At 35.8% G+C, this 27,985-nt stretch overlaps 1 protein-coding gene and 1 long non-coding RNA gene across 4 annotated transcripts in view; one reads left to right on the forward strand and one right to left on the reverse strand.

Annotated features, from left to right (window-relative positions):
• Positions 1 to 19,290, forward strand: part of Smim10l1 (small integral membrane protein 10 like 1) — a 61,148-nt gene extending 41,858 nt beyond the window's left edge. The window contains exons 3-4 of one of the 2 annotated variants that reach the window (XR_013112678.1): positions 17,037 to 17,225; positions 19,229 to 19,290. The gene's annotated coding sequence lies outside the window, so the exon portion shown is untranslated. The remainder of the gene's footprint in view (positions 1 to 17,036; positions 17,226 to 19,228) is intronic. The other variant, XR_013112679.1, reaches the window with a different exon arrangement.
• On the reverse strand, positions 8,669 to 25,825 carry LOC143443562 (uncharacterized). 2 transcript variants are annotated; one of them, XR_013112676.1, is made up of 5 exons: positions 25,753 to 25,825; positions 24,862 to 24,897; positions 17,570 to 17,602; positions 16,189 to 16,221; positions 8,669 to 9,652 (listed from the first exon to the last, which is right to left on the reverse strand). It is a non-coding gene; the product is annotated as an uncharacterized LOC143443562 (long non-coding RNA). The 2 variants fall into 2 exon arrangements; XR_013112677.1 differs by lacking the exon at positions 8,669 to 9,652 and adding an exon at positions 15,123 to 15,262.
• Positions 25,826 to 27,985: the final 2,160 nt, after the last annotated feature.

The following is a 27,985-nucleotide window of genomic DNA, read 5'->3' on the forward strand; positions in this document are numbered from 1 at the left end:
AGTACCTGAGAAATCATGACAAACACAACTGTCATATTTGAAACTTTTATACTTCTGTTATCCACTACCATAACTCTCACATATTCACCTGTTTCTCTATAATTAATACTAAGCCTAGTGGGGTGGGCATGATATACAGATGTTCAGTCAGAGCTCAAACTCCATAATCTTTTATAGTTTATATGTTGAACACAGGGAATATCTGTATTGGTCATCCTCTACTATAAAAAATGTCCCTGGCACAAGTTCAGACATGCATTTATCTATGAGTGTACAGTTAACTTGGGAAGGAAAACAGATGGTTTAGCAATTAACAATACCTGTTCTTGCAATCAATCTAGTTTCATTTCCTGTCCCTAGTATCTATATAAAGGCTAGTAAAGCAATAAAACTCAAGATCCTGAGATTCAATAACTTTTCTGTCTTCCTTTACCACTGCACACTCATGATGCACATTAGTAAAATCAAGAACAGCAATCAAACACAGAAAAAATATATAAATATGATTTTTAAATAATAGTAACTAAAAGTTTATTTTATGTTCATTAAGGAAAATAATAAAAATAGATTTCTACATAGAGACTAATCCTAGTCAGTGTTGACATTGTTGTCCTGTTAATAGTACCAGACTTGAGGTCTATCTTGTTCAATGTGTTTTAAAGCAAAAACGAGAGAGGATAGTTACTCCAATAATATTTCTATCATTATTATACTAGTGAGAATATCTCTCCAGACAAGTCATTATTGTAGCTTACAGTCATCACAGATGGATAAAATTATAGATTACTTTAATGGTTGTCTGCATTGGACCTTCAAGTACCATTAAAGTTAGCAGGAACAAATGGACATTTTAACATTTTATCAGATTGATTTCTGTATGTTGTAAAGGACCTTGCTGTAAAGTTCTGGATGATTAGCAAGAGAAATGGAAATGGCCTGTAGTGAGGCAAGGAGTCAGAAACCAACAACACAAAAAGAGGTAGCTCATACAAAGTACTGGAACTTTGACATGATAGCCTGTTAATCAGGAGCTTGCATTTTCCCTGTTAGAGGAAAGCACAACATAAACCTTTTAAAAATATATATTTAAGTATATATTTTAGAAGCGTCTCTCTTTCCTTCTTTATATCACCTGCATGTTCCATTGCTCGTGTCCTTCCTTCACTGGGTACACCAATTTAAACACACATATGTATATACCCAAATCTAGCATCTATATATGAGAAAGGACAAGCATATTTGCTTTTCTTATTCTTTGTTACATATTCTGAATTTTTATTAACAGGTGCATTTATTTTTCCATAAATTTCATACATTATTTTTCTTCATTGCTGAACAACAATCTATTGTGAATAGGTTCCATGATTTCAGTACCTATCGCCAAGTCAATGGGCAGGTAGGCTCTCTATATTTCTAGAATAACATGCATCAATCAGCAATGAACATGGAGTAACCACTACGTCTATGATAGCAGATAGATTACCTTGGACATAACCTAAGTAATGGTATAATTGGTTCATATGATAAATCTATTGTTGAATTCTAAGAAAATTTGAATTTCCTTTGTGATTTCCTTTGTAACACAATCACTATGTAGTAGTGTGGTTTTTTTATCTCCATGTGTTTCTGTAGTTACTACTACTAATAATACTGAGCTTATTCCATTGTAGTCAAAAATAATGCAGCATGTTATTCCAATTTATGATTTTTTACACCTCTTTCATACTTAAATGCATTCTTTGATTTTGGATGAACTTATGTGAGCTGCTGAGAAGAATGTATGTACTTTAGCGCTCGAATAGAAACTCCTGAGATTTTCTTTCTTTTATTTTATTTTATTTAATTTTATTTTCATTTGATTTATCATATCTGTTTAGATTTTTCGTGACATGTCGAGTATTAAGAATGAGATATTAAAATTATCCACTCTTCCTGTTTTGGAGCCAATGTGTGGTTTTGGTATCTGACAGCACTACTTTGATGAAATCAGGTGTTCCAATGTTTGGTTATATGTGTTCAGGATTACAGTATTGTGCTGGTAAATTTTTCTGTTAATGTGTGTGAATTATCTTCCTTATCTGTTTGGATGGCTTTTGATTGAACTTCATTTTCTCAGTTATTTGAATACTTTCTCTTACCCATTTTGAAGTTTCATTTGTTTCATATGCTTGGAGTATATTTTTCCATCTATAGTGAATAGTGAATATATATGGAAAGTAAAAGCATGAATACTGTTTGCTAATTCAATCTGCTGTCCAGTGTCATTTAGTTGGAGAATTGTGACCTTTCATATCTTATCTATACAATTATTATCTAAACATATATTAATACATATTATTTTGTTGGTTTTCTTTTGTTTTCTCAAGTGTCTTTTAAACACAGGTCTTGGTGTTTATTTGTTACCTATGAATTCTTCAAAGTGTTTATCCTTGCTTTTCATATTGATGATTTCTTTCTAAAACCCTTTATATAGTGGCTTACAAGTTATAAATTTATGTGATCTGTTTATATCATGGAAAGTTTCTCTTTCTCCCTTAACTTTAAAAAATAGTTTTTCTGGATTAATATTTATCATCTTTGAGTACTTGACATACATCTCCCCAGTCTTTTCTGTTTTGAAATTTTCCTGTTGAATGTCAGTCATGTTTCTAATGGGTCTGCTTTTATGAATGATTTGACTTTTTTCTATTTTGATATTCAGAACTCATTAATCTTCTTTTTTTTGTATTTTGATTTTTAAAATTAAAGATATAATTCCAGCATTTTACCCTTCCCTTTTCCTTCAGCTTAATGAATACAGAAAATATGGTACATTTTACATAATGGAATATTATTCATCTATTAAAAATGAGAACATCATGAATTTTGCAGGCTAGTGGATGGAACTAGAGAATATCACCCTGAGCAGGGTAATACAGACACAAAAGAAAATGCATGGTAAGTACTTACTGATAAGTGGATACTAGCCAAAAAATAGAGAATACCTAAGATACAATCCATAGACACTAAGTAGTTCAAGGAGAAGAAAGGCCCAAGTTATGATGCTTCAGTCCCATTTAGGAGGAGGAAAAAAATAATCATGAGATGCAGAGGGAGGTATGAGAGGGGATGTGGGTTATATTCTTAATACCAGGTCTTATTTTTTTTCTGCTGCTTTCTGATAATTTACTAGTTTTGTCAACAAACATAACAAAATTTTCTTCAAGAAGTGTGTTTTGTTCATGAAGCACAAAGCCGGATAACTTGAGGGTCTAAGTCAGGCAGCTGGCAGAACATTTGTTGTCCTAGTCACATGTGGTGGTTTCAAGGTCTTAGTCAAGTGCAATTTACTATAAAGATTCACCCAAAAAGGGTGAAAAACCATAAGGAGGTCACAGTCCTAGAAAAACATTCAGAAGGCTTAGGGAAGTAAATGAAGAGTAGATTGAAGGGTGAGAGCAGATAGGCTGCCTGGTTTGTGTTATGGTGTGGGTTGACTATTAATGACAGTTGATTTTGCAGAATCTTCATCTCTGAGTCAACTGATCTAAAGGAAATTTCCTACACTCAATAAGAAAACATAAATAGAGACAGAGACAAACAGCGAGAGATAGAGAGATACCTGCATCCTTAATATGTTGAAACTTCCACAATAAAAGATATAAAAAATAATTGCAGACATTTCCATTTTTAAATAATTTCTAAAACTAGAAGCTCAAGTGTTCAAAGTGATTTTTAGAAGACTAATAAACATTTCACAGTCAAGTAAATATTGAAGAGCAAACAGACCATCTATTGGATATTGAGAAAATACTTTAAAAGGAATTAATGTTCAGAATTCTCAAAAAATGAGAAACCCTCAGAAACCTCAATATCAAAGGCCCTGAGGAATATCCAATAATTGCATTAAGAATCACAGCATTCTCAAGGATCAGAGTAATAGAGCAGAAAAGCAAATTGAAACAACCTCTTACTTTTTTAAGACTGGGTGTGAATACATGGAAAATGTGTAGTGAAATGAGAATATGTACATATTTCTGAAGTTTTTTTAGGGTGAAAATTATAAAAATACTATAGAAAACTAAAAATAGAAGTGCCCTGGTCCTGTAATCTTTAGTGTTGCATAGGAAATGGAATGAGAATATGTGTACTACAGCAGTATTCAGAATACCAAGCTATACAGTTAACTGAAATGCCCATTAACAGATAATAAATTTAAAATGTCAATATATAATAAAAAACAATTGAAGTATAAATTGATTTTTAGAAATCCTTAGCGATATTTTTGTGACAATGTGAACAATATTGGACATATTATGGTAAAACAAACCACTTAAGCCAGGCAGTGGTGGCGCACATCTTTAATCCCAGCACTTGGGAAGCAGGCGGATTTCTGTTTTCAAGGCCAGCCTAGGTTGGTATACAGAGTGAGTTTTAGGACAGCCAGGGCTACACAGAGAAACCCTGTCTTGAACTCCTCCCCCCCCAAAAAATCCCCAAAACACAAAAACAAGCTACTTAACCTCAAATACCAAATGGCTGTGCTCAGTAGTGAATGCATTAAAAGCATAATAGAATAAAAGAAGTGTGACAAAAGTTACTGGAGATGACAAAGATTAAGCATTGGAAAGAAATAAGGTATAGGTAAATACTGAAGATCAAAAACTGCAAAGCTGGACTACCTTCCATGTGACACAGGACTGTAGGATGACTATAGTGCACACCCTTTAACATATTTGGTACAGTACTAATGCAGAAAAATCTCTTAGTCCCCAGTAAAAATAAATGAAAACCATATTTAAAAGTGTAGTGGACTTTTCAACCACAAATGGGCCATCAATATCATCTGTGTCTCCCCAAATTATGGATGATTGCAGAAGATGGAAAAGAAAGATTATAAAACTCAGAAGTTGGGAAGCACCTGACTGCAACAGTATCTTTTGGATATGAAAGGGTCTTTGCATGCTAACTCACAGTACTACCAGGTTGGACTATTAAATGTTTATTCATATATTAAGTTACAAACTCTAGTTTATGTGACATCTAGGTAGTATATGCTATTATGTGAAACTATGTTTATCTGTAACAACACAAAGGATATGAGTGATCTTCTTGATGTGCTGTGGTGTAACATCCCTTCTTGCTTCAGTACACTGATAGATTCTATCCTAATCATAAAAAGGTAAAATTCTTTAATACATCTTAAGAAACCTAGGTGTACAAATAGCTCTTTTATTTATTACCTGATAGAAATATTTTAGATAGTTTACAAGGCATTTCACTGCTATTGGCATTCCAGGCTTTATAGAAGAATTTACAGAGTCCTTTTGTTTAATATGACATTAAGTCAATATAATTGTATCATAGATTAATTGTGTCACAGATTAATTATTTTTCAAATTATGTAATTCAAAGAGTTTCTGTTAAATTCTATAAATCTGAAGGCTCATGCAATTCCAAAAGAACTGGTATATTTGCACGTTTGTCATTCTGTTTATTTTTGTGCATTTTTGTGTAAGTGTGTGCATGTATTTCAGAACTATAGTATCTGCAGAATTCAAATGCAGTAGAGTGTGATAAAATAGGGTGACTTCACATTGCTCTTGTCTTATGACTCTTAAGAACTCTTTTACAAGTGATTCAAAGCATCCTATAGCATTAGAATTTTGGGTCTCTGCAAGCTTAGGTGTTTCTTTTTCCACTGAGACAAGAAAAGGCAGCCCAGCTAAAAACATATCCACTTACAGAAAACAGCTTTTGGAATAACCCCGTTCCAGATGCTTTGGACCCACATTCAAACCAAGCTGCATATCTGTTATATATGTGAGGGGAAGCCTACATCCATACTGTGAATATTCTTTAGTTGACTCTGATTTCAGACTCAGAGAACCCCAATGATCCAGATTTATTGAATATATTGGTCTTCCAGTGAAGTTTCTAGGAGCTTCAGAGCACACAATCCTTCCTCCTATTCTTTCACAATTTTTCACAAGCTCAATTCAATATTTGGCAGTGGGTGTCTATATCAGTCTGATTAAGCAGCTGAGTAGAGCATCTCAGGGGCCAGCCATACTAGACTTCTTTCTGTAAGCAGTCCAGAGTATCATTAATAGTATCATAGATTGGTTCTTGCCCAAGTGGTGGGTGTCAAGTTGAACCTGTTATTTGGTGACCATTCTCTCAGTTTCTGCTCCATCTATGTTCTCAGTTTCATGTAGGTAGGATTAATTTTGGTCAAATTTTTGTCAGTGGGTTTGTGTCCCTTTGGTCCCTTTTGAATCTTTGCCTAACTACAGGAAGTGGCCTTTTCAGGATCCATGTTCCCAATGTGAGTGATACAACTAAGGACACAAGAATTGATTGCTGGTTGTATCACTTATCCCACATCCTCTACCTCTTCACTACTATTAGTTACATTTTTTAAATTCATTTTATGGCCATCTATTCATCTCTCCTATCCTTCCTCATACCTGATTTTTAACCCTAATTCCCCATTCCAACACCCTCCCTCCATGCTCCTTCTGTCAATATGCCTTTTATGACTATTCATTACCCTTTCTAAGTGACATTTGAGCTTTTTTTTTTTTTCTTGGACCTCCCTTCTTGTTTAGCTTATTTGGGTCTGTGAAATGTTGCATGGTGGGTATTCACTGATAAGTTAGTACATACCAAGCATGTACTTTTGGGACTGTGTTACCTCACTCAAGATGATATTCTCAATTCCATCCAGTTTTTTTCAAAATTCATTATATCTTTGTGTTTAATAGATGAATATCAGTCCATTGTGTTTATGTACCATATTTTATTTATCCATTCTTCAGTTGAGGGGCATCTAGGTTGTTTACAGTTTCTAGTTTTTATGAATAAAGAAGCTGTGGACATAGTTGAGCAAGTGTCATTGTGGGATGTTGGATCTTTGCCCAGGAGTTGTATAGATGGGTCTTGAGGTAGGACTATTCAAAGATTTCTGATAATCTGCCAAATTGGTTTTCAAAGCAATTGTACAAGTTTGCACTCCCACCAGAAATGAAAAATTGTTTGTTTTCTTTCCTCCATATCCTCAGAGCATGTGCTAGTTTTAGTTTTTGTTGTTGGCCATTCTGATGGGTGTAATATGAAACCTCACAGTTGTTTGTTTTTGCATTTCCCTGATACTAAGGACTTTAAACATTTCTTTAAGTGCTTCTCAGAAATTCAAGATTCCACTGTTGTGCATTTTCTATTTAGCTCTCTACCTCAAATTTTAATTGGCTTTTTTCAGTTGTTGGTGTCTAATATCTTGACTTCTTTGTAAATTTTAGTAACTAGCACTCAGTCAAATGTAGGGATGGTGAAGACCTTTTCCAAATCAGTATGTAACTATTGACAGTGTTTTTGCGTTACAGAAGCTTTTCATTTTCATGGGGTCTCACTTATACAATGTTGATCATAAGACTTTGCTGTTGATGTTCTGTCAGGAAATTGTATCTTGTACCCATGTGTTTCAGTATATTTCCAATTTTTCTCTTCTATAAAATTTAGTGTGTCTATATTACTATTTATATTTTTTATTTACTTGGACTTGTGGATTGTTCAGGGTGATAAATATGGATCAATTTTCATTTCTATACATGCAGTGATCTTGTTATACTAGCACCATTTGTTGAAGTTACTTTCTTTTTTTACATTTTATGGTTTTGGCTTCTTTATCAAAAATCATGTATACATAGGTTTGTATGCTGATTTCTGAGTTTTTCATTCAATCCATTGATCAACCCAATCTTAACAATTGACAGGTCATCTAAACAAAAACTATAGACATAAATAATAAAACTAACAGGCAATAAGAATCAAATGGACCTAATAAAAATCTATAGAACATTTCACCAAAACTCAAAAGAATATACCTTATTCTCAGCACCTCATGGATCATTCTCCAAAATCGACTATATAGCCACAAAATAAGCCTCAACCAACACACAACAATTGAAATAAAATGTTATATCTTATCAGTCTAACATGAATTAAAGCTGAGCTTTAATAATAACAGAAAGACCAGAAAGCTTACTAACTCATGAAAACTGAACAAATCTCTACTCAAAAATCTCTGGATCAAAGAAGAAATAAAGAAATTTAAAACTTTCTAGAACTCAATGAAAATGAACACACAATATATTCAAATTTATGAGACACAATGAAAGCAGTAATAAGAGTAAAGTTCATAGCACTAAGTGCCTCCATAAAGAAATTAGAAATTTCTCATCCAAGTAATTTAAAAAGTACACTTGAAATATCTAGGGGAAAAAAGCAAGCACACCAAAGTGAGTAGAAGGCAAGAAATAATAAGATTCAGGGCCATAATTAATCTATTAAAAGTAAACAATACTAAGAATCAATAAAACCAAGAGCTGGTTCTTTGAGAAAATCATTAAGACATATATCCACACTAATCAACAGACAGAGATACTGTATACAAATAAACAAAGTTATTAATAAAAAGCATGACATACCAAAGACACTAGGGAAATTTGAAAAAGTATTAGCTCTTTCTTCAAAAGCCTGTATTCCACAAAATTGGAAAATATTAATGAAATGGACAATTTCCAGGAAAGATACCATTTATCTGTTGCGTGCACCTCCCGTGTCCCCTTATCACCCGTGGAAGAGAAGCACGAGAGGCAGAATTCGGTTAGTTACTGCAGAACGAGGCTTTATTCTGTATCACAGGCGTGGAAAATGTGGAAGGGCCAAAGACAGGAAGAGGCCTAGCTTAAATACACCCTAGAGTGACGTATTCACTTCTGATTGGCTGTTCGCTCATCACCCAATATTACACCTCGGGATTGGCCAGTGACTTTGGCGCGCTTTCTGCCTTTACAGCTGCGCAGTACTTGTTTACCAGTGGAGATGACACGAGGCCAGCACCATCTTGGAATGGCGAACGTATAACCACTGACCACGGCTTCCTACATCTCTCCCTGTTTAAATTATTAATATGGAACAGCCTTTTGCCTATCAAACGCAGTACCAATCAAGATTCGAACTTAAGCCCGATCAAGCAAACTCCATCTTGGGGGAATAAGCGATCAAGAGCTTACAGCCCGAAGATTTTCCCTTACCCTTCCAGGTGTGATGGAAACAAGTCCTCTGGGTGCAAGGGCTAAGGGGATGTAAAGAGGAATTGACACCCATCCCTGTGCAATGGAGTATAGCTCCCAGGAGTGCAAGGGCTGTCAACCTACTATTCAGGTACCACAGCTATTTAGGCAAGGGCTGGCTGGACTTAGACCTCTCATCGACCCAGTGCAATGGGCTGAACCCTTGGGGTGCATCGACTGAAGGTCTCAGTCATTGGCTACTTTCTTAGCGTAGATAGTCAAATTTCAGGGAGAGATGCTTGCTCCAAGGCTGCGAGTGCTTGGGCTTTAGCGACCTTGTCACATTTTTGTTGGGCTCTGAGCTTACAGACCAACCATCATGAACACTAATCCACAACATAGGGCTGTACCAAGCAGGCCTATTCCCACCTTTTAAGAAAGAAGGAAAAGGCAGAAGAAATTCAAGAAGTAAAATCGCCAGGGGTAACAGGGTCCATCCACACTCTATCAAGGCTTGAAATCCGGAGTTCCATCAAGGCTCGAAATCCGGATCTGCGATTGCTGCTGCATCTGGTCCAACTCCCCATTCCAATTCTCTTTTAAATAAGCAGAAAGATTATGGCTTTAAATAAATGTATCATTCACAAATCTCAGAGGTGTAATACCTGGATGTGGGGTTGCTGACACACAGCTTATTTGAACCACATCCGTGAGCTGCTCCACATGGGCTTGAAGCAAATCAACTCCCTGATTGACCAACAAAATGTCTGATGCCAATTATGCCTACACTTTCTGTGAAATGGTCAAAGCCTTAGAGGTCTTTTTTGAAATTTGATTAACAACAGTAGCTGCTGTAACTTTATTAACCATGGCTACGTCTAGTGATCCATTCCAACATTGGGCTAAAAAGCACGTTACATTCTTACAATCCAAGATATCAGAATTATTCTGAAGGTTGGATAACATAAAGAAAAATGGAGGGTCTACACACACCAACACCGGTTTTGTAGATGTATTCTTAAACATCTTATTAATTTTAATGTTATTCAAATGGCTAGAGATATTAGATCTTGTAGCCAAAACATTCTGCACTTCATGAAACATACCATTCAACAAGACAAAGGCGGATACACCCTTTTTTTAACATTCTAAACAGTGGCTACAATACATAATTTAATTGTATTGAAGCAGGATAAACTCAAGAAAATACACATATGATTTAATTTAGGACTTGTATCCCTTTGAAAACATCAAACAGAGGTTTAAATCCTCTTATGGTAAGCTTAAAATGAGGTTTTAGCCAAATAATATCTCTTAATAACTTTTAAAAATCACTAAGAGCAAATCAAGATTAAAAGTAAACCATTTTCTTTTGCATGTACACTCACAAGTCAGAAGATGGCGGTAGATTCCCACCACAAATGGTTGTAAGCCACCATGTGGTTGCTGAGAGTTCAGCCTTTATATTTTAAAAGTCTAGCCTTTAATGGCTGAGCCATTTATACACCCTAGAGCGACGTATTCACTTCTGATTGGCTGTTCGCTCATCACCCAATATTGCGCCTCGGGATTGGCAGTGACTTTGGCGCGCTTTCTGCCTTTGCAGCTGCGCAGTTACTTGTTTACCAGTGGAGATGACATGAGGCCAGCGCCATCTTGGAATGGCGAACGTATAACCACTGACCAAGGCTTCCTACACTTATCAAAGTTAAATAATTATCAGGTAAACTATTTAAATAGCCTTACAGCCCCTAAAGAAATAGAAATACTTAGTAAAGGCATCCCAACCAATTAAAGCCCAGGACCAGATGGTTTTAGTGCAGAATTGTAAATGGGAGATATTTACAAAATGATGCCCAGTCCAGCTTGTTCTCAGACAGCCACCATGTTCCCCTTGCTCCTCAGCTCTGATTGGGGTTCTGACTAGCTAGATGCACAGGCCCTGGCATCAACTAAATGCCAGCGTGGGGGATGGCTCTGTATCCACAAAGATCTGCTGCACCTTAGACAATATCTGCCATCCTTGCAGTATGATAGAAATGAGACCCTTGAAGCTTAATGATTATCTGAAGGACTTATATATTTAGAAATGCTCAATCAACAAGATTGCCTACACAATTTGAGTTGTTATTCAATATCTAACCTTTTGATAGAAGTTGCTACCCAGGACAGCTTTCGACCTATCCATGCTTCCCCATGGCTGTTTCCCTTTCTCCTTTCTCTCCTCCCCTTCTACTCTTTGTCTCCCAGCTCCACTTCTTCTTCTACTGTGTAATCACTGAGCTCCACTGCAAATACAATGTAGCAGAATAAAATCCTGCTATATAGAATATACCAGACTTTCAAATAAGAGCTAATACCAATATTCCTCAAACTATTATTTAAAATAGAAACAGAAGGAACACTACCAAACTCAGTCTATGAGGACAGAATCACCATGGTATCTAAAATACACAAAGACTCAACAAAGAAAGGAAAATAACATGGATTTCTCTTATGAACTTTGATGTAAACTACTCATTAAAATACTTGAAAACCAAATCTAGGAACACATCAAAGAAACCATCCATCTAGATCAATTGGGCTTTATCCCACCGATAATAGGGATAGTTCAATAGAGAAAAATCTATAAAAAAAATCCACCACGCAAACAAACTTAAAAAAATTACAATGTTCAAATATTTTATTAAACACTGAAAAGGGGGCTTTGATAAAATTCAACACCCCTTTATGATAAAGGTATTAGAGAAATTTCAGATTTGTAATACATAATTAAAAATAATAAAAGCAATATACAGAAAGCCAATAGCCAGCATTAAACTAAATAGATAGTAAGTTAATGAAATTTCACTACAATCATGAACAACACAAGGCTGCCCACTCTCTCCCCATCTACTCAAAATAGTACTTGAATTCTAACCAGAGCAACAATACATTTGAAGGAGATAAAGGGGATACAAATTGGAAAGAAAGAAATCAAAGTATTACTATTTGCAGATGTTATAATATTATATGTAAGTAACCTCAAAATTTCCACCAGAGAAATCCTACAGCTGGTTTAGTTATTTTAATATTCAACAAAACAGGTTTCAAAGCAAAACTTATCAAAAGGCAATAAAAAATTTATTATATATTTATCAAATAAAATTCAGAAACTATTGAAGCTGAAAAACACAATCAGCAAAGTGGCTAGACTCAAATTTAGTGCTCAAATATCAGTAGCCTTTCTACATACAAAAGACAAATGGACTGAAGCAGACACAGGAAAATAATATGTTTCACCATAGCCTAAATGATTACAATATCTTGGAATAATTAATTCTACCCAAATAATTGAAATTGTTGTATGATTAAAAGCTTCAAGTCACTAAAGAAAAAAAACTGAATAAAATATCAGAAGATGAAAAGCTCTCCCTTGCTTGTGGATTTACCAAGATATTGTTTGGATTTACCAAGATATTGATTGGATTGACTGTAATTACTAAAAATTCTAAAGAATTATATTTTTCTTCATCAAAATTCTAACACAAAAATTCACGGATCTTGAGACTATCTATGACTTCATATGTAAAGACACACACACACAGACACACACCCACACAAACATACTCACACAATCAGAAAAAATGCAAATATTTGCTAAATCAATCCTGAATACTAAGAAACTACTAAAAGCATAACTGTCCCTAATTTCTAGGTGTGTGGCGGAGCTATAATAATATACGTATCATAATATTGGCACCAGAAGAAATATGTTGATCAATAGAATTGTATTGAAATCCCTGACAAACATAACAAATGTAAGGCCAAGCAGAGCAATTCAGTGAGTTCAGAGAAGACTCCTTGATTTGGTGAACATGGAGAGGAGTTTGAACCAGAAGAGATGAGTTGAGTCAGCCATGCAGAGTTCAGACAGAAATACAATTGGTGAGCTAATTCAGCAGTAAGCCCCTGAGGCAAAAATACATCTGGCAAATAAAAGTTACTTTTATACCTTGTGCCTAACATGACTTCAGAAGAAAAAAGCTCACCAACATTGTATATAGAAGAGACTATCATAGAAGATATCACAGAGGACAAGAGATGTCTGACATAAAGCCAAGAGAAAATTGTCTTTGGAGTTTGGGATTTTCCCCAGTGGAAACATCAGTTCTTCAAGTTCTGGTGAACACCCGGGGAGATACTAGAGACTACCAAAGTGCAGGAGCCTTGAACATAGTACAAGGAATATTGTAGGAACTTATGAGTCAGAAAGTTAGCCACCACATAAGACAATTTAAATTGTATTGACAGAATAGTCTTGCAATAAAAATGGTAAGTTTTCAATTTCTAATTTTTTAAAACCAAATGTAGAAGTTGAGGTAATATAAGTATTACTTGAAAAGCTGTTGTAGTAGTTTTTGCACATGTAATGACCTGAATAAACCTACCATACATTCAATTGCAGACTTTATTTCCTCTCAGAAAATGTTGAAAAAAATATCTGTACAACAAGAGAAATGAGTTGTGATAATAAAAAGGCTTGAGAGACACAAGACCAAGGAAGTAAGTGTGCAGGAAGTAATTAATTGCTAAACTATATTACCTTATAAAATTGAGTGTCAAAATAGCCCATTGAACCTATAGTTTCAACTCTTAATGAAACTGAGGAAAGATGATACAAAGCTTTAATTTTGAATTGATTTGGACCTACTTAAAAACCACTCATGTCTCTTGATTGAAGCAAAATCAAGCTGAAGGTGGGTGATACAACTTGGTGAATTTACTCTGTATCTTAGGACATTTTTCTCTTTTTAACTGTTCATTTTTCTTCAGATGTTCCATTTGACCAGTGGTCTCCAAATTCCTTAATTGGATGCTTTTCTTCTTCAGGAAACCTAAAAGCAAAAATCCTGCCCCAAACCTAACTCTAGAGAGTTGATTTCTGGCAGGGTATATATTTTCAAGGGCAAAATACTTTGTGACTGCAGTAAAAAATACTATCTTTCAATTAAATATTTTAAAAACTCTTTCAAAAATTTGTAACTAAAACATACCTTAGTATAAGAGGATAAATATATCTGAATTTGCATTTCTCTTTATATATAAATCCAAAGTTAAAGTGTATTTACTTTTAGATAACAAGAAACATTCAATTATAACTTCAACCTTCCTTTGGTATGTAGTTTTTACATTTAAATCACTGAATTCTTATGACAACACAATATTCTAGGGCTAACTATACATCATTAAAAAAATTTATGTTTACTTTTTCCAAGACATGGGTTTTTATTTTGGGTAACATAATCTTACATGTAAACTCTAAAATAAAAAGTGGAAATGGATTATAAGCATGTAGGAAAGACATTGTCTTCTAGAGACTACAATAATTTATTAATATGGATTTGAGGAGCAGGGGTAATATAATTATAGCAGTTATTATCTTGCTTTCTTGTGAAATAGACTCTTCTTTGCTAGAACATATTCTTATTTAAAAACAAGTCTGGAAGTACAGATAATATTTAGCATCAATTTATTATAGTATCATTTATCATCCTGATATGAACCAGAAATGGGGAATTACAAGTAAATATGTTTGTTAAGGTGTGAGAAAACTGACTTCAAACACAGGAGATAGAATATAAAGGGAGCTCACTGCTGCGCTTCACAAAACAGGCCAACTCAACCCTTGTAAACTTGGTAAGATTGTGTTTTTCAACTCCAATATTGACCTTGAGAGATTTCCAAAGGTAAGGTCTCTGTGTACTCTTGTTAAATATCTGAATGGAAATATTAGAAATGGGTTTGAGAAGTGAGATGTTCCAACCTGCTCCTGCTACTTAATACTCACATTACACTGAGAGAAATGTTAGTGTTTGACACATACTCTCATCACACTTATATTAATGGAGTGGCTGGATTTTGGGAGATCTTTATGGATTGCCCCTGGGAAGACAATGGTTGACACTTTATATCTAGAACTTGGGGGGGCTTGATGTTGGTTTCCATGACTATAAGGAAAAAATTGGCATTTTGTCTCTGAAAGGATGAGAAGTAAGAGGTTCCATTGATTTCATTATATGTATTATACTTGTTGATTTTTCAGAAGTGGAGTGGAGATTGCTGCTGATATTCTTGTGATTATTTCTGTTGAGAATCATCTTTCTCAGATATCAGTTCAAAGACGGAAAGTCTGTGCAGTTTAAGATTTTTGGTTGCATTAATTCCTGTATTTGTAAGGGAAGAACTGATGAATGAAGTGGAAGAAGTTGGTTTCTGGTCTTCCCATACTTATGGCATCACACACCTTTCCTCTATATCATGACTCTCAATACCCTGCACCCCTGCTTCCCACTGCTGTTTGAGATTTTCTTCACTCAATCCAGTATTAAGATTTAGAACATCTTGGATATCAGCTTATGTAAAAATTAGTTATAATTCATAAAATAATAATAATTATATTTGATAAAAAAGATTATGTTACTTTAAATTTTATTTCCATTTTCTCCTAAGACAAAAATGAAATAATGCACTGAAGTTTACAAGTATATCTTCAAATTGCATTTCGTGAACCTGAAATAACTTGTTCCCATGAATTTAAAACCTGTTCCCAATCAATCCTCTTAAGAGTTAGATGGTAAGGAGCCTATTGCTTCACAGGCAGTATTTGAATCCTGGACAGAAACACAAGATAGCCCATTCAGGATTTTCAGAGTATGTAAATCAATGTTTTAAGGAAGTAACAGGTGCAGTTGAATAGGCAAACATAGACAGGTGTTATACATAGGTATTATTGTCCATTTCCCCAATATCAGTTTAAGTGTGAGGATGGAAACTGGGGAAAAGGAAAGCCATTCACGGATTCTCTGTACCACCAAGAATCCAGGATTAGGCTACTTCTAACTTGAGCTTCATTTTTAAGTAGTCCTTTAAGATTGAGTTATAGCCACTCATATCCTATTATGTCTGAGACAAATCTATTATACTGTTTAATTTTATCATCTTGATCACGGTTGCATGCAACAGGGTTGGGGAACGTTTGCCTATGTCTCTGGAAATACCATTAATTCCCAAGAATAAAGGCAATGATAATGGTAGTGGAGCACTGATAAATGACAGGGAAATGGATGACTGAGCATGAAGTTAACTTTACCTGATATGATCACAGTTTCTTCAGAGAATATATCTAGGAAAGAAAGAACAGATTGAAACAAAGAGTTAAGTCTCCAGACCTACAAAGTTCTCAAATATTTGGTGCTGAAATAAAATTTCTGCCCAGTTGCTACACAGCCTGTAAATGAGCTCCCTTATTATCCTGAGATTCTGCTGGAAATACACGAATATACAATGTAACAGAGTAGCCACTATTCTGTTACCACCTCTTATAATGAAAAATTGTCTTAACTTGGAGCCCTCACATTCTGTTATTTTTGATGCTGATTTTGCTGAATATTGATATTTCAGTCTCAAATTTTATTACCCTTTTATAGGTTATTTTATTAAATGTTGGAACTATGTTCTTAAATTTTTCAGACAACATAAAGGCAAAATATATATAATAGCACAAAAATATTTGAAGCACTTTAAGTTTGAGAATATCTAACAGAATAAAATACGTGAATTGGGTATTGGATTTTTCTCTGTATATGCAAAGAGGTGAAAATTTTTATCAGTTTCTGTTACAGAAAGGTTGTTTGTCTCTTTCATCTGTCTTAGTGTGCTCTATAGCAAAGCAAGCCATATGCACTGTTCACTTTATGTCTTCACTAAAATTTCTTATCATTTATACCTTCTCATGAATTCTTATAATATAGAAAAGTCATTCTTCAAATAAAACATATTCTCTTCTTAATGTCAATATTTATTTATGGAATGACAGTTGCATATTAACTAAGATAATGTACTTGTGTCAGAGAGACAAAACCAAACTTTGCCATAAGAACTCTTCAGCCTATCTGTGTTTCTCATCTATTCATTTCCTTTTTCTCTCCTACTTCACAGGAGTTCCTAAGCCCAAGTAGAATCTACTCCCACTCTGAATGCCTTCTACTTTCTGAGCTCAGGGACAGCTGAGCCACTGTTTGCAGGACTGTCAGCATCTATGAAGAGGCTCTCAAGTTTTTTTTTAAGTGGCTTTTAAAATAATTCTGTCTTACAATTTTCTAAATGTCTAAGAATAAAAACACTCAGGTGAGAGCACATGATGGGAGGAGATGAAACAAGGGGAACACTCCTTCATTGTTGTTGGGAATGAAAATTTTACTACTGCTGTGGAAATCAATGTGGCGCTTTCTCAAAAACTTAGGAATACATTTACCTCAAGACACAGCTATACCACTATGAGGCATATGCCCAAAGATGCTTCATCAAACCCCAATGAAACTTGTTCAACTATGTTAGTGGTAGGTTTTGAGGTGGTAATGAGAGTGAAGCTTACATGAATAAAGCACTGTGAATAAAATGTTAATGATGGTGGAGACTGACAAATGCTTGGGGAAATGTAGAGTGATGACTGATGGTGAACTCTGCTTTACCTTCTACAGTAGCAGCATCACCAAAGGTCATATCTAGGAAAGAAAAAACAGATTGAAGCAAAGAGTTAAGTCTCCATTATTTGTAAGCATAGCTCCATAGCAGCCTTGTCAACAATGGTCAGAAACTGGACACAATCTACATGTCCCACTATGAAAGAATGTATTAAAAATGTGGCATATAGATACAATAAAATACTACTCACCTATTGAAGAACAAGTACATCATGAAATTTTCAAGCAAATGGAAGAAACTAGAAAATATTATCCTCAGTAAAGTAACCCAGAAAGACGCACATGTTAGGTACTCAGTTATACATGGATATTAGACATAAAGTACAGGACAAACATGCTTACAATTCTTAGACCCAAAGATCCTAAATAACAAGGAGGTCCCAAGGGAAGTTGTTTGACACTCACACAGAAGGGGAAATAAAATAGATATCTGAAGTAGATGGTGGGAGGGAATGGGTGAAAGAATAGTTGGGAAAAGAACCATCATAGGAACTACAGGAAGAAGACTGGGAAAGGAGAATGGAGATCAGTTGGAGAGGGAATCTCTGGAAGGCTTCCTTCCAAGATTCTAGGTGGCTGACCATAACTGACACATTAACCAATTGGGAAAGTTCCTGACTTTGGATCCCTTTTCCATAGCTGATCTGCATTGCCCTGCCTTAGTGGGAAAGGATGCACTTAGTCCTGTTGGGACTTCATGTAAGAGAGTGGATGGATACTCATGGGGTGCTGCCAGTCTGTGAGAAAAAGAGGAGGGAATAAAGGTGTTGAGGCTAGGACAGGGAGGAGAGCAGAGAGGGGACTTCAGTCAGTCTGTAAAATGAATAAATAAATAAATTAATTAATAAGTAGTATATAGTACTATAATATGTTTTTACATACACATTTGTATATGTATTCATACTTGTTAATGTGTGACCATAGAGTGTGATAATATGGCAAATATTCACACATGTGCTTGTATTTGTGTCAATTATGGTGCCATATGCTACAGTGCATATCATGATTATCTACATTTGTTCTTCTCTTTCAGTTTCTACAAGATACTCTGTATTTATATCCATGTCTATAATAGTCAACTACATTTTCAGATATCATAGATCATTACTTTTATGTCCCATAAGTGTCTGGTATAAAATATGCACATATTGTGAAAAAGTTTGATTGCCTCCTTGCCACATCCATAAACTATCCAATATTCTCCAAACTTGTTGTTTTTCAGGAACTCAGTCCTGGAAAAAAAGATGACTTAAAGCAAACAGATTAGTTTAATATTTTGAAAGAGGTTGAAAGAGTCTACAATGTGCTTTCCATGAAGAATGCCAGGACTCCATATTTCCTAGAAAAAAAAAAGCATTTTATTTCCCATCTCCACTTTTTGTTTAAGCTAATGACTTATACAAAGATTGTTTGCACATTATGTCTCCTAGAAGATAGTATTAATCAATGAAGCTGATTGACTCAGCAGGGCAGATATAGCATTTTAATTCTCCATAACATATTAAATCCATGTTTTGGCTTACTTAATTTTTTATTATCATTAAAATAACTTTATATAATATATTCTGATCATTTCCCCTCCACCAAATTTTTTCATATCTAGCTGACCCATGTACCCCCTTACCCTTTATATCTCTTATATTTTAGCAGCTCAAGAAGGACACAAAAAGTCAAACAAATCTGGTTAAATAAAAAGAAAAACTAACAAGTAAGTGACCCTTCACACTGAACACAAAACATAAAATCACAAAATTGCAAACTATTAATCGTGTGTGTGTGTATTCTACTCTGAGTTGATATTTTAATATTTCCCTATGTCTGTCTGATTTTTCTCATTTATATTCAGATAATTACATTTGTTCATTTCCTTCAGGGTAATAATTCCCTATAATGTCATTACTTTGCTCTCAATTTTGATTTCAAAGACTTATTTGTGACCCACTTGTCACTTCTATTGGGATAGCTATTGAGATGACTGCATATATCCATCTCTTTTATCTTCCTCCTATTTCAATATTCCAGATTCATGTACAGCTCTGTGTTAGAATATCTGCTGACATCTGCATTTCCCTTCTAACCATATTCCAGTGAATCATATATTTCTCCTCCAAGCTTCTTTCCCCCAGATAATCCCATTATCCCAGGACCCAGTGGCAGAAGGCATTCAGTGCTAAGCCACATGTCAGCCCTTCCAGAGAAGCAGGGAGGTTGACTATAGATCTTCATCTCTCCTTTGATCCTCCAGATCCAATCCATCAGTCTCATTCCCAGTTTTATAGCACACCTGGATGTCCAATTTTCAAAGTCTGACCTCATTCCAAAAAGACTAACTAAACAGTTCTTGATGGAATATTCTACTTTCCTCCCTCCTGTAAACACACTCATACCCTTAGTCTATCCCCATTTTTAAGAGTTAGTTACTTATAACCATAAGCACATGATACTTGGAACCCAGTGTTCACACCAATCAGGTCCACAAATATCTCATACCAAGCAACAGACAGCCACCACATTTAACTGATATCAGAGACAAAAAAAATTCAAAAAAGAAAACACACACACAACAAAGACAAATGCAGATTTCAGCTTCTAGAGCCATAATTTTTAAAACTCCAAATATGCAAACACTAGTGTAAAGCAAAATCAATAATTTTCAGAATAATATGTCTACCCTAGAGACTAGCTATCCTGCCACAGCAGGACCTGAATAGTCCAACATAACTAAAACACAAGAAAAATATATTAAAAATTATGTATGGATATGATTGAAATACCTAAAGAGAAAATGCATAAATCACCTAAAGAAATCAAAGAAAATGCAAACACTCAAAGAAGTGAATGATGCTACTCAAGACCTGACAAAGAAAATAAGAACAATAATGTCCCTCAACCAAAGAATGGATACAGAAAATGTGGTTCATTCACATAATGGAATACTATTCAGTTATTAAAATAAGAACAACATGAATTTTGCAGGTAAATGGATAGAACTAGAAAATATTATCCTGAGTCAGGTAAACTAGACTCAAAAAGATATGCGGGGCATTTACTCACTGATAAGAGGATATTAGTCAAAAAGTACAGAATACCCATGATATAACCCATAGACCTTGAGAAAGTTAACAAGAAAGAAGGCCCAAGTGAGGATGCATCAATCCCACTTAGAAGGGTGAACTAAATAATTTTGGGAGGCAGAGAAAGGGAGGGACCTGAATTGGAGAGGGGAGGGGAAAGGGGAACTGAGCAGAATCAGGTACAGGTGAAGACAGGAGAAAAACCCAGTGGACAAGGAGAATGAATGGAAATACACAGATGCCAGTGTTGGGGGTGAGGGAAACATCTAGAAAGTCCCAGAGAACTGGGATGTGAGAGGCTTCCAGGATTAGGTGGAGTGACATTTGACAAAATGCCCAACAGTAGGGAAAGATATCTGAAGAGACTACCTCCATTATACAGAAAGGGCCCCTCAGTGGTGAGATGGGATTACCAACACACCTTCAAATTTTTGACCCAGAATTGTTCCTTTCTATAAAAAATGCAGGAACAAAAAATGAAGCAAAGACTGAAGGAAAGGCCAACCAGTGACAAGCAGCTACCTTGAGATCCATTCCATGGGTGTGGACCAAACCCTGACACTGTTACTGAAGCTACAGTAACAGTGCTTTCAGACAGGAGCCTAGCAAGACTGCCCTCTGTGACTGTCTACAAGTAGCCTACTGAGATAGATGTAAATACTTACATACAAGAATTTGACTGAGGTCAAGGACCCATATTAAAGAGTCATAGGAAGGATTGAAGGAGCCGAAGAGGATGACAACCCCATAGGAAGAAAAACCAACAGTGTCAACTCATCAGGACTTCTCAGAGCTCCCAGAGACTAAGTCACCAATCAATAGAAAAGCATACATAGACTTGTATGGGGTTTTTGACACATATGTAACAGAGGACTGCCTGGTCTGGACACAGTGCAAGAGGGTGCACATAATCTTTTAAAGACTTGATGCCCTGCAGATGAGAGATGTGGTGGTGCAGGGGAGAGGGGGACAATTTCTCAGAGAAAAGGGGAGGGTGGATGGGATGAAGAATCCTGGGATGGGGGAAACAAGGAGTGGGCCAACATTTGATATGTAAGTAAATAAAATAATTAATTAAAAAAACTCAAACTGAGGTAATTCTGGAAATGAAAAACTTAGGAATTCAAATAAGAACTGCAAAGATAAGCTTCACCAACTGATTGCAAGAGATGAAAGGAAGAATCTTAGGCATTAAATATATGATAGAATATATAGGCACACTGGACAAAAAAATGCTTAGAATGAATGCAGGAGACTCCTCTCCATTTTTGTCCCTGCAGTTCTTTTAAAAAAGGACCATATCAGCGGCCATCAATATGGATGTCAGGAAGTGCATGCTGACAGGAGCCTGATGTAGCTGTCTCCTCGAAGGTCTGCTGGAGTCTGACATATCCAGAGGTGGATGCTCGCAGCAACCTATTGATCTGATCAAGGGTTTCCAATGAAGAAGTTAGAGGACTGAAGAAGCTGAAAGGATTGGTGGCCCCAGGAGGAGAGCAACAGTGCCAGCAAACCAGAGCTCCCCAGGGTATAAATCACCAGCCTGGGAGCAGAAAGGGAGGCACCCATGACTTCAGCTGTATACTTAGGGGAGGATGCCTTGTCAGGCATGTGTGGGAGAGGAGATTCCTAGTCCCATGAAGGCTGAACACCGAGTGGAGAGGAATTCGAGGGTGGGGAGGGGTAGGGGAGTAGGTGGGGGCACACCCTTGTGGAGTCAGGAGGGGAGACAGGATGGGGGTTCCTGGGTGGTGGGGGGAATGGGGTGAGGAGATAAAATCTGAAATGTATTTTAAAAAAATTAAAATACATTTTAATTAAAAATTAAAGTCAGAGTTTTAAAGATCAGAGTTTTTGACTGTAGGATGGGAACCCCATTCCTCTACTTGATGTCCTGTCATTCTAATTCTAAAGCAGGTCGACTCTACAAGTTCCCTCTCCCCATTGTAGGGCATTTCATCTAAGGTCCCTCCCTATGAATCCTGAGAGTCTCTCACCTCTCAGGTCTCTGGTACATTCTACAGGGTCCCCGACCTTCTACCTCCTGAGGTTGTCTGTTTCCATTCTTTCATTTGACCCTCAGGGCTTCAGTCCTATTTCCCCACCCCTACCCCCACCCCAGAATATCTGATCATGTTCCCCTCCCTGTTCCATTTCCCACGCAGGTTCCACCCCTTTCTGTGATTGCTTTCTTCTTCTTACCATGTGAGATTGAAGCATCCTCACTTGGGCCCTTGGCTTGTTAGCCTTCTTGAGATCAAGGAGGTCCAGTGACAGGCCCAAATTGGGATCCAGATGAGAGGGAAGCCTCATGGCTTGGTAGTATTATTAATATTATGGTGACTTACAAACAGGGGCCTATCATGACTGCCCTCTGAAAGGCCCAACAAGCAGCTAAAAGAGTCAGATGAAGTTATTTAGACCCTACCAATGGACAGAAGCTGGTGACCCCCTGTGGTTGAATTAGGAAAAAGCAGAAAGAGGCTGAGGAAGAGACACTGTGAAAGGGGATGGCATCTGAAGTGTAAATAAAAGATCTAATAAATAAAGAAAAAAAGGAAGAACAGCACACTCAACTAACCTAGACCCCCAGGATTTCTCAGATACTGAACCACCAACCAGGCAGCATACACAAGCTGATATGAAGCACCCAACACATATACAGCAGAGGACTGCCGGTTTAGACTCAGTCAGAGAAGATGCACCCAACCATCAAGAGTCTTGGGGGACCAGGGAGTGGGAAGACCTGGTTGGGTAGGGGTATGGGGAAATCCTCTTGGAGACCTGGGAAGAAGGTGTGGGATGTGGAAGAGTCTGGTGAACCAGGAGGGGGATAAAATCTAGACTGTAAAAAAAAACTCCTGGCTATTTACTTTGAGAGAAAAGATCTGAGTAGATAGTTTTCAGCTGACATTCATTCTAAAGCCAAGAAAAAAGCCAGGATCAAAAGTAAGTGTTTTAGTTAGGAGAGATGACAGAGGTTCTGGTTAGTCAACAAAATGATGGACTGGGTATTAGGACTATCTTGTACCTCACTGGTACAATTAGGAATAAGTATACTCTAATTGTATTTTGAGAGAAAAGTTTTACTTTAACAGGAAGAGTGATATGTAGGAGGAGCTAAGTGGGAAGGAGTATTGAGAGGAAGAGATGGAGTAAGGAGAGAAGATGAAGGAGAGGAGAAGCTAGGTGATGAGAGAGAGAAAGAGAGAGGGGGCATGGAGGCAGATGTTCACAGGTCTCCACCAGTCAAAGATAGTTTTTATATCTAGGTTGGGTATTGGGTTATGCTTCTGATTGAGCATTACCAAACTTATAAATCCTTAGATTAACATTTTAAAAAAATTGTATAAAAGCAAAAAGGAAAGGGGGGGGACATGGGACAGGGGTTTTCTAGGGAGGGGAAATGGGGAAAGGGGATGGCATCTTAAATGTAAATAAAATATTAAATTAAATTTAAAAAATTAAAGAATAAATTAAAAAGTAATATAAAAATAAAAACAAATAAATATCTGAAAGAAAATTCCAGGAAATCTGGTAAATTATGACAGGATCAAATCTTAGTATAATAGGAATAGATGAAAGAGAATAAATCCATGTCATAATAAGAGAAGATATTTCAACAAAATCAGAGAAGAAAATATTCCTAACAAAAAGGGGGACCTATGTGAATATAATAGAATATAGAACTCCACTAAACTGAATCAGGAAGGAAGTCAATTTGTCACATAATAATCAAATCAATAAATGATTAGAACAAATGAAGACCATTAAAAATTAAAGGGGAGAGAACTAAGTAATAATGCAGTCCTATTACAAGTATACCTGCCTTCACTTAGAAGACTCTAAGACCCAGAAGGGCCCAGACATATGTGCGTCAAGCTGAAGAAACAACAAACTAGAGCCTAGGTTACAATACACTAGACACGTTTTAAACACTAGAGATGTATAAATGAGATATTCCATGATGAAACCAAATTTAATCCAACACTGTACTGCCACAAAGCAAATTAATTCTATTGCTTAATTCGTTGATCCTGTTTGTGCCCACTCTCTCTTTATCAAGGTTAGGGAAACTTAGGCTGTGTCTTTAGAGAGAGTAGTGGCTGATCATTTCTTAGAATAAAAGTGATTTTAATGATAGTTAACAACTAATAAATGACTGGGGAAATATAGAAAGGTGATTGAAGGTGAATTAGGCTTTACCTCTTGATAAGAAAGGAGATTGGTCAGAGACGGTTTCTAGGAAAGAAAAAAAAAAAAAAAAAAAAAATTGAAAAGTTAAGCCCCAGTTCTCAAGAGCTAACAATGTCCTGTGCTGAAATACTTCTTCCAACCACTCTCTACATAAACTATACTTAAACTCCCTTGCCGCACCAAGATCTTCTGAAGAGAAGAAATATACTTTTTGTCAAGTATCCCCAATATGCTGTTACCTATCTACTGTAAAGAAAAAAATGTCCTCTAGGGCTGCCTCTGCATTTGATACTTAATTGTTGATTTTGCTCAATAGTCATATTTCAATGTCAAATTATATTGTCTATTTATGAATTATTTTCATTATGTTTGGATTGTAATAATATGTGTTTCAAGAAGAAAAACTAAGAGCAAACATATGTACAGTATCTCAAAGTAGAGAATATGTAAGAGAATAAAGTACATGAATTGGGAGTTCCATTTCTCTCTGTATGTGCAACAAGGTGAGAATTATCATCTTATTATTATTATCAGCAGGACTGTCCATCTATCTCCTTTATTGGAGCTGGATCTATTTTACAACAAGGCTACTCCAGTACACTGTTCACATATGTCCTTACGGGGCACCCTTATCTCAGTCTTACCACCATCCCATGCATCCTTACATCACAGAGATTCATTCTGCAAAAAAACCCTCATTTTTCTTCTTTATGTAAATTTGTTTTTTGTTCTGGCTATACATCAACAAAGGTGGCCTGAACTTATCTAAGAGCCAGAATTTGTCCTTGCCACATGAAATCTTTAGCCTATTTTTTGGTTATTATCTTACATCTTTTTTCCTACCTATCAGTGTCTTTTGTGCTCCAACAGAATCTACTCCAAAACTGAAGTAATTTTTACCTGCTGAGTTCAGAATCAGCAACATCACTGTTGGCAGGACAGCCAGCATCGTGGAGAGCACTCTGGATTTGTTCCTACAGGTATGGTGGGATAAGCAATGCTACTGGGTTTATATAAGAAAATTAGTAGAACAATGGAACCTTTGTTTGTACCTCAGTTGAGTAACTTTACACCTGCAGACTATCATCTGTGATTCTTATTTGGGAATTTGTCACAACAGGATATTATGTAGAAGAAATTGTCAATAAGCCTTTTCTCACAGTGCTGAAAAGGTGACCTTTGCAAAGATCTTGAAGAGCACTCCAAACAACCAGCTCAAACCTTAGAATTAATACTTGCTTATTGTTTAGGTATAATACTAGTATTTAATACAATGAATTATCCTTTTACAGTGATTATGATTTGTGTTTGTGTGTATGTTTATATTTCTGCCACTCCGTATGTGTTTACCCATGTCCACAAAGAATGTCCAAGTTTTTCAGAGCCTGTTGTGTTTGGGATTGTCATTCCTGATGAAGTGGATGACATAAAGCAAACAGGTGGGTTTAATATCCTTAAGGGTGTTTAAGAAGGGTACAATGTGCTTTCCATGGTAGAACACCACAACTACATATTTCCTAAAACAAAACATTACGTTTCCTATCTCCCCTTCTTCCAGCTTTGTGACTTTTACTGAGAGTGTTTGCATATTATATCTCCTCAAAGATATTGCTTATTACTGAAGCTTACCGGCTGTGATACAGCACTTTAATTCTCTATGACATTGCCATCATCTTTGGCTTTACACTAATTTTTTTTCATTATTGAATTTAATTAATAAAATAAAATTGGTTGGTAATATCCCTTCATTTACCTTACCTAGACCATCCCAACTCACTCAATTCCATACCTTTTCTGTCTCTTTCTCTTTTCAAAAATATAAAAAACACAAACAAATCAAAAAGGAATAAAATACAGAAAGTAGAAGCACATGTGCTTGAACAAACATGCACATAAACATGTGTGCTTATGCACACAAAAAATTTGAGAACCACTTTATTCATTCAAAGGTCAATATGAAAAGAAAAGCCTAAAGAAAACTACACAAGACAGTGTAAAAAACAAAACCACAAATCAGGTTTATATTTATTAGATTCTGATACTTATTATTGCCCTCATAGTTTGAGAAACTGATATTTAAATGTGTATTGATATTTTCTATTTTAGATAGATCTTTCCTCTATTTTCTTCCCACATCTGAATTTTTCTCATTTATTTTGTGATAACTCATTTTTGGTCTTTTGTTTCAAGTGTGACAGTTCCATACTCTGTCATTATTTTTTTATTTTATTTTTCATTTATTGTCTTTATCTTTTAAATACATATTTTCAGTTTATGTGCATGTACTTTGTGTCTGCATGTATGTATGTACACCACATGTGTAGATGTGTATATGGTAACTGTATATACTAAAAAGCTGGGTTTTCTACAAGAGCATCAAGTATCTTTGACATACAAGCCACAACTGTAGCATTAGTTCTTAGTTTTTGAATCAGTACTAAGGTGATGTGGTACCAAAATATCCTTATTGAGTCACTACTAGAATAGCTATGCTTTTTTCCTGTGCTGATTACTGATACATGCAGCATCTGCTGGGCTGTTTCTTTGGAGGCATAATCAATTGAGAGCTGCCTTTTATCATTCAAAATCTTGTTAGATGTTTTATAATGTTAAATTTTGGGCAGGATGATGGTAGAGGATAAATATGTCTGTATGTTAGCTGTGATAGATAGCATCTTACCCTTGAAAAATAAATCCTAAACAAACCTGTATGTATTAGTAGTTCCAAACTCTGTCTGGGAAAGTCTATTCTAGCCATCTCAGTAGTACAGTCTCTTAAAGGAAGATATCCTCACCAAATTAGTTTACTCCAGATGATATGGACAGTGAAGTGCAATTAGGCTTTTTCTTTTCTGCTTGGCTTAATTGTGGCTATATTCTGAAGGGCAGACATGCTCACAGTTGTGCTGTATTTTGTAATTGCCACATGTTTCATACATGTGCCTCTTTGTCCTGAGAGAGTTAAAATCTTGAGGTAAGCCAGAATGTAAATACTTCTGTTTCCCTTACTCTATCATGTATTTATTTAACTGGAACACAGAAGTGAAAATCAGCATTTAAGAAAAGCATTGACTAAATAGGTAAACAGTCTGAATGTGAGTGAAGTTTCTTTGAATTGGAAGATGTTTTGTTC

This window comes from Arvicanthis niloticus, chromosome 9, assembly GCF_011762505.2.
Source record: "Arvicanthis niloticus isolate mArvNil1 chromosome 9, mArvNil1.pat.X, whole genome shotgun sequence".
Taxonomy (NCBI): Eukaryota; Metazoa; Chordata; class Mammalia; order Rodentia; family Muridae; genus Arvicanthis; species Arvicanthis niloticus.